This window comes from Pteropus alecto, unplaced genomic scaffold (genome assembly GCF_000325575.1).
Source record: "Pteropus alecto unplaced genomic scaffold, ASM32557v1 scaffold177, whole genome shotgun sequence".
In the NCBI taxonomy this organism is placed as follows: Eukaryota; Metazoa; Chordata; class Mammalia; order Chiroptera; family Pteropodidae; genus Pteropus; species Pteropus alecto.
In genome coordinates, this window is record NW_006442207.1 from 1,736,559 (window position 1) to 1,744,657 (window position 8,099).

The 8,099-nt window shown below is 43.2% G+C and overlaps 1 long non-coding RNA gene across 1 annotated transcript in view; it reads right to left on the reverse strand.

Moving 5' to 3' along the window:
- Positions 1-2,810: 2,810 nt before the first annotated feature.
- Positions 2,811-8,099, reverse strand: part of LOC107196329 — a 30,173-nt gene continuing 24,884 nt past the window's right edge. Inside the window, exon 5 of the long non-coding RNA XR_003042852.1 lies at positions 2,811-3,579. This is a non-coding gene — a long non-coding RNA (uncharacterized LOC107196329). The remainder of the gene's footprint in view (positions 3,580-8,099) is intronic.

Here is an 8,099-nt window from a genome sequence, read left to right on the forward strand (position 1 = left end):
GGTGAAGTCCGTCCATGCCTAGAAACAATGCTACATCTGGTTACTGGGCTCTGGAAGCTCCACAACCTACATTCTGAAGCAGTGTTTTTAGGCTACAACAACTACGCACTAGTTGGGTGAAGACCAGCATTTTTTAATGAAAGAATGGAATGAGATGGGATGGGATGGGATGGGATGGGAAGGGATGGAATGGGATGGGATGGGATGAGATGGGATGGGATGAGAATGGGATGGGATGAAATGGACTAGAAAGGATCAGAATGGGAGTTAGATCAAATGCAATGCAAAAAAGTATTATTTCAGGAAATTTTATGGGATGAGAATGGGATTGGATGAAATGGACTAGAAAGGATCAGAATGGGAGTAAGTTAGATCAATGCAATGCAAAAAAGTATTATTTCAGGAAATTTTATTTGTTTCAGACTTGTATGTACATGGCCTTAGGGAATGGGTGGGAGGTTGGTCTTCATGCTCCAGCCCCATCTTCATCCATTAGCTCCATACTCTGACATGGGGCTGCATCCCCAGCCAGAAAGGGACCATTTCCAGTGCATGCAAAGATGCCCTCCTGTGTGCCAGGCTGTGTGCTGATTGGGCTGTGTCTACCTAGAGAAGGCACCCTTTATCTCGTACTTGAAAAGGTGCCACATGGGCTAATGGTGTCTGTGTGTGCACAAGCTAGTTCCTATCCATTTTCCCATGCCCCAGGCACTGTCCATTTTCCACCCTCCCCTACTCTGCTCTGCTCTGGCACCCAGCAGGCTGATCCCTTCAAATGTATCTCATTGGCTTTTGCGCTCATTGGGTTTGGCCAGTGAGTAGCCCTGTCTGAGATCATAAAACTGGAAGAGAGAGAGGTTGGGTGTCCCTTCCCACTCTCTCTTCCTGGCTTCAGCACAAAGCCAGCTTCGGCACAATGCCTCCAATAAAGGCTGCACCTCCCAGGACAACAGCGTCTGCCAGGACCCTCCTTCCCGGTGCCACTACTCCCCATTATGTCCTTTTGGCCCTGGCCGTGGTAACAGCCTCCCACCGCTGCTGGTGTCTGGGTGCCTCAACAGTCATTGTTTGTTTCCTTAACCTGCCCACATCTCTGTAAGTACCCCTTCAATAAAATCTTATTCGAACCATTTGGAAGAATTCTCTTTCCTGCTGGGCCCCTGACCTCTGCTAATCCAGCGTGTGTGTGTATGCACTGAATCACAATATAAAATGTATTTCTTACTGTGTGTAATCATGATATACATGGCATTAAAAAAAAAAAAAAAAAAAAAGTTTAAGAACTGCAAGCCTAGGGGAATTCTAATGCAAAACAGCTTGGGGGAATGAGTGAACTGGGGAAGGCCCCAGCAGGGAGGCCAGGCAAAGAGAACTTGTGAGAAAGAGCACTGGGCTGGGAGTGAGGACTGGTGGGGCTTCCTCAGCCTCAGTTTCTTTGGCCAAACTGTGGGCACTGACCTCCACGATCTATGGGTTCCAGCCAGGGCTAACAGTCTAAGATTCTGTCCTGGAAGCTGATTTATTTGTATATTTTGAGACCCACATCTATGAACATCGCTCATATTTTTAATCTAAGAAACTACCAAAATGACATCTACAGTTTGCTTACAGGAATTAATAGTCCCTCCTCGGCCTCTTCCTCGCGATGGAGTCCTTTCACGCCAAGTGGCTCCCTGGATTTTGTGCTAAAACATTACATCGCGTGTGTCCCCTTGAATTCCCCAATTATGAGTCATTGTCTTCCCCTGAATATTTTTATACCTAACTCATGATCAAGCTGCCTTGCCAAAATTGTGAGCAAAAGCTATCCACAGCCGCCCCTCAGAAAGGGAGGCAGGCCTGGAGGCCATGGAGAAATCCTGCACTCTCCTGAAGAGTCCTTGAGTCCAAGTCCCTCCAGCCACAAGGGAAAATGCTCCTTGGAGAAGAGGAGCCCCCATGCCTGGCCCACCCCCACTGAGGGCGGGTCAAGAGCCAGGCACAACGTCATGGGATCAGATCATCATGTAGATAGCATTCTCTGTAGGATTTTCCCCAGGACACTGGATTTCCCAGCCACAACGACAGTGTGGCCCTCTAACGATGGCAGTGAACACTGCTATACAACTAGCACTTGGCTCCTCAGATCTGGAAGATAGAGCCTGTGGTTGTGGCGGATAGCTATTTCACAAGGAAGAGAGGCTGCACACCCACGAGCCTGATGTGGGCCAGGATCCCGATACTCCATGGACTATTCTCAGCCTGGACCCAAACTGGAAGCATGTGGCATGGTGGAGAGACACACTTTGGCCTCAGGGGGACCTGAGTTCAAATCTGCATCTACTGCCTCTCAGCTGTGGAACTGGCCAGTCCTTTAACCAGTCTGAGCAGCCTCATTCTCAACCGTAAGACCAGAACGACACCGCCACTGTAAAGGACTACGGCGAGAATTATCTTATTATGTTCATTATGAGTAGAGTATTTAGCACCTAATAGACACGATCAATGTTCGTTATGAAGTGTTTGAACATGCAGGCGCTGGAGTGAAACCACCTATAACCAGATCTCAACTCCGCCATTTACTAGCCTTATGACTTGGGCAAGTTACTGAATCTTGCTGAGCCTCCATTTTCTCAATTTTAAAACAGAGAAAAATAATAGTAAGTGGCCTTGAAGTATAAATTAATTATATGAGACAAGTGGTAAGAGAAGTTGCATGGTAGAATAATGTTCATAAATTTTTTTAAAAAATTTTTAATTTATTTTGGAATAATTTCAGACTTAAAAAATTGCAAAAATAGTGCAAAGATTTTCCATACACCCTTCACCCAGCTTCCCCGGATGTTAACATTTTCTCAACTTGCTTTATCATTCTCTCTCATTTTCTCTCTCACGGATACAAACTTATGTGTATGTAAATTTAATCTTTTTCCTAAAACTTTCGAGAATAAGGTGAAGGCATGGTGCTCTTTTATCTCTAAATACTTCAGTGTATACTTCCTTTAATTAGAAAGAGGACATTCTCCTATATGACTACAGAGCAAATATCAAAATCAGGAAAGGAAATGACATTGATAAAATAGCATTATCTAATCTATAGACAACTCAGATTTCACCAACCGTCACACGACTATACTTTTCCTGATCCACAATCCAATACAGGATGACACATTCCATTTACTTGTCGTATCTCTTGAGTCTCCTTGAATCTGGAACAGTCTTCAGTTTTCATCTTTCACAGTCTTAACCATTTTGAAAAGTAAAAGCGGTTATTTTGTAGAATCTCTCTCAATTTGAGTGTCTAACGCCTTCTCATGATCGAGTTCGGGTTATGCATTTCTAGCAGGAATACATTTTTAGCAGTAAGAGTGCCACATCTTCTCAGAGAACCATATCGGGAAATACACAATGTTGATTTGTCTCTGTCACTGTAATGTGAACTTTGATCCTTAGTTCATGTGAAGTCTGAAGGTTTCTCTACTATAGTTACCATTTTCTCCCTTCCACAATCAATCAGTATCTTGTGGTGAGAGACTTTGAAACTTTGTAAATATTGTTTCCCATCTTAATTCCAAGCAATAGTTCATTGATGATTCTTGCCTGAAATAATTATAATTATAGTAGCCATCAAATGTTAATGTAAGTCCATCATTTTTCTACATCTATTATTTGAAAGCTACTGTAATGAAAAGCTTCCCTCCCCTTCAGTCACTCATTTATATATATCATGAGCATGAGTTCACAGATTCTTATTTCACTTAGCATGATGTCTTCAAGGCTCCTCCATGCTGTAACATGCAGTAGAATTTCATTTCTTTCTAAGGCTGAATAATATTTAAGTACATGTACATATCACATTTGGTTTATCCATTCATCCATCCATGGACTTTTGGGTTGTTTTTGCACCTTCTGGCTATTGTGAATAGTGCTCCTATAAATTCGGGTGTACAAATATCTGTTTGAGTCCCTGCTCTCAATTCTTTGGGGTATATATCCCAGAAGTAGAATTGCTGGTTCATACAGTAATTCTGTTTAATTTTTGAGGAACCACCATATTGTTCTCCGAGGATCAAATAGCTTTTAACACACCAGTGCCCAAGAATACTCCCCTCCCCTCATGCCTACTCTCTGCTTTATTTCAGACTCAGAGCCACGGAGTGGATGATAATAATGAGCTTCAGCTTTAGCCTCAAGGGATTGAGAGAGCCACTGAAAACACTACTCTGCCAGAAAGGCTGCTAAATGAGGATCCCAACTGCCCCATATTTAGGGGAAAGGAACTTTGACTGTCACTAACACCTGGTGGCAACTTACACCATGAGCAGAGAAAGATCCTTCACCCAAACAAAAATGCAAATGGGAGGTACACTCCACCTCTGCAGACCTGGAAGGATGGCAAAGCACATGGAGAACCAGGTCCACAAAAATACAAGTGTTTGCTCTGCCCCTCCGTCTAATTATGATCCGGTGTCTCCATGGCCCCTGGGGACTGGGGACTTGTTTGTTCAAGCTGACATATCTATTATTACTCTTTAGATAGTTAGGAGAATCATTTGCCACATTCATTACCAAGTAGCACCTTATGGACTACTCAACGGCAGCTCTGCTTTGGCTAATGAGCCCCAACAGTGTAATACTTTACATATTTTATAGCGAGACAATTAAGCAATGTCTTGCTTTTATAGCAGACCTTAAAATAAATCCTTCAGGATACAAAGAGGAGACAGAGGTCACAGTACCTATAGTATGTTTGTGGTTAGAAATGGAGAAGTTAAACTCTCCTCCACCCAATCTCTTGTTACACACATACGCACATACTCAAGCTACAGAGAAATAACGGTTCTGCAGAGCTTTCTGGCCCAATTTCCCAGCTCCATAATTACAGGGGATTTAAGTAATATGTGTATGGTCTACAAGCACTCAAGGGAAGAGGAGAAGGACAAGAGAAAAGAAAAGAATTGGGCTGGGTTTTGTATTTATAAATGGGGAGATATTAAAAATGCTACCTATGCCAGGCATTCAGACCACCCCTCACTTAATTTTCATGAAACTCTGCAAGGTAGGTATTAATATCTCCATTATATAGATGAAAAAACTGAGACTTGGAGAAGCTGTTGCTTGCTCAAGACCAAACAACTTGGACGTGGCTGCACCAGGGTTTAAAACTAGGTCTGCATGATTCGGAAGACCTGATCGTTCCAGGACTCTGTTTCAAGAGCAGAGGCAGAATCCTCGTTCCCACCATTTATCTGCTGGCCTTTTTCAATGCACTCACCTTCCCAGGAGTGTGGGGTGATTTCCACAGAGCACTTTTCTCCTGCATGGTGCTGACTTAGACAGCCTCCCCACTGTGCCCCCGATGCCTCTTTGGCAAGATATCCATACCCGGACTGTTCAGGACTCCCATTTGGTCCACCTCCATGAGCCAATCAGACAGATGTCAACAATGACAATGAATTTACAAGTATAGCTGTCAGATAAATAGGGTTACCTCTGTCCTGACTAGGAGTAAAAAATAAAGAATTCTAGACTCAGTCTAGAATTCAATGAAGAGGAAGCTTTAGCGATGAGAGGTTTTACCATAAACCACCACACCACAACCCCAAACCTCAGGTCTATTGCTCACATTTCCCTCCAAGAACAATCCACATTATAGGGCTGCAAAGAACACATATGTGTGAGCAGCTGCTCCAAGCATGGGCCATTGCCACCTACAAGCCTTCAGGCAGCAGGTACAAGCAGGAATTCAAGACTCTGAAGGCTTCCCAATCTATGCAAAGAAGCAGGTCCTTCTCTTTTGCCTTCAAACATGAGTCTCCAGCCACTGATGGACTCTCATGGCTGCTTCCCTGAATGGGGACATCATCCCCAAGGCTGGTCCTAGTCCTATTTACCCTAATGATTCTCTAGAGGCTGTAGCCAACCTTCCAGTACTGCAGGCCACCTGCCAAGAGTGAGGCCAATGGGGAGAGCCCAGTGAGGCCAATGGGGAGAGCCCTCCCAAGCTATGTTTAAAACTCCTACTCAAGCTGCTCAAATGTCCACTACATGGGACTAGTTAAAAAAAAAAATTGTGTGTGTGTGTGTGTGTGTGTGTGTGTGTGTTCTGCTATACGGTGGAATACTATATAGCTATAAATATACAAACAAATAAGCAAAGTGTCTCTGAATAAGAATGAAAAGATCTCCAAGATATATTCTGAAGAAAAAATGGCAAAGTAATTTATTAACTTCTGTGTAAAAGAGGGGGAAATAAATATAGTCTCCTTCACTTGTGTCTATGTTTTAATCTTTGAGGTATGTATTAAACACTAAAAAGAGTGGTTATCTCTTCTTCCAGGTGCCTTCTAGCAGGGAGGGCTGGGTGACCAGAGGACAAAACTGATACAAATTTCCCTAGATGTGCTTTGGAGTATTGAACCATGTGAAGGTATTAACCAAAAAACACTAAGTTAATAACTCACGAACACCCAGGAAGAGGCAGAGCAGAACTCGCTAACTGTGATTCCCAAGCCACATCCTGCCATCTTGGGCCTCAGTGCAGAGTGGCCAGCCCATGACAAAGATTCCAAACGTTTCCTGTTGGGGAGAGTCCATGCACCGTGGTGAGGCAGCTGAAAAGGTGATTGGACCCCAGTCCTCAGGCCACATCCAATGTGGACTTGTTGACTCTTGAGCCGGGATGGGGAGAGAGTAAAGCTGTCACCAGAAAAGTTTCTTTCAAGTCTGTCTTCAACTCACTGCTTATAAGCCACATTCCCTCGACAACCAGGTAGGACTCCAAGGCCACCTCCGGCCTCCAGCAATGAACTCTTCCTTATGCCCAGTTTGAAGGCATTAACCTTCGAGGTTCTGCTCCAGGGCCATCTGACCTCTCAAGGAAGCCTTCCTATGACTCTTTCTGGATGCTTTTGTCTTGTCACCTCCACTAGATTATGGGACCCCCTGAGGGAACTGACCCTGTGCAGTGTTGGGCATCTCTGTTTCCCCAACATGCGATGTTCATAAAGGAATTCGAGTGGTGCCTCTTGGATGAACACTCAAACCTACAGAACAAACAGCTATTTTTATTCCCATTTTACTAGAAAAGAAATGAATATAATTAGAGGCAGCACAATGAAGGGAAGATTCAGTGACGAGTGATGACAAAAGACAGCAAAACAGAAAGCCTAGCTGGGTCCAAGCAACAGGAACTCTCATTCATTGCTGGTGGGAATGCAAAATGGTACGGCCACTTTGGAAGGCAGTTTGGTGGTTTCTTACAAAACTAAACATACTCTTACCATATGATCCAGCCATCATACTCCTTGGTATTTACCCAAATGAATTGAAAACTTATGTCCACACAAAAATCTGCACATGGATATCTGTAGCAGCTTATTTGTAACTGCCAAAACTTGGAAGCAACTAAAAGGTCTTTCAGTGGGTGGATGGATAAATGAACTGTGGTGCATCCAGACAATGGAATATTACTCAGCGTTAAAAAGAAATGAGCTATCAAGTCATGAAAAGACATGGAGGAAACAAATGCATATTACAAACTGAAAGAAACCAATCTGAAAAAGATACATACTATATGTCTCCAAGTATAATACATTCTGGAAACAGCAAAACTTTGAAGACAATAAAATATAGTGGTGGCCAGAGGTTGTTAGGGGAAGGAGGGATGAAAACACAGAGCACAGAGGATTTGGGGCAGTGAAACCACTCCGTATGATACTATAATGATGGACACATGTCATTGTACATTTGTCCAAACCCACAGAATGTGCAACACCAAGAGTGTACCCTAGTGTACAGTATGGACTCTGGGTAAGTGTGATGTGTCAGAACGGGTTCAATGGTAACTGCTCTGGTGGGGATGTTGATAACGAGGGAGGCTGTGCACACGTGGATATGTGGGAAATCTCTGTATCTGCCACTCGATTTTGCTGTGAACCTAAAACTGCTCTAAAAAAATAAAGCCAATTTTTTTTAAAAAAAATCCATAAGCATCTAAAACAGGAAAACAAACCAAACTAGATTTCTATGGATTATCTATAAAAGCTTAAAAACTGTGCTGGCATGAATTTTTTTTCTCTACGATGCTAAAAACCCAAACAGAATACAGTAACAACTAA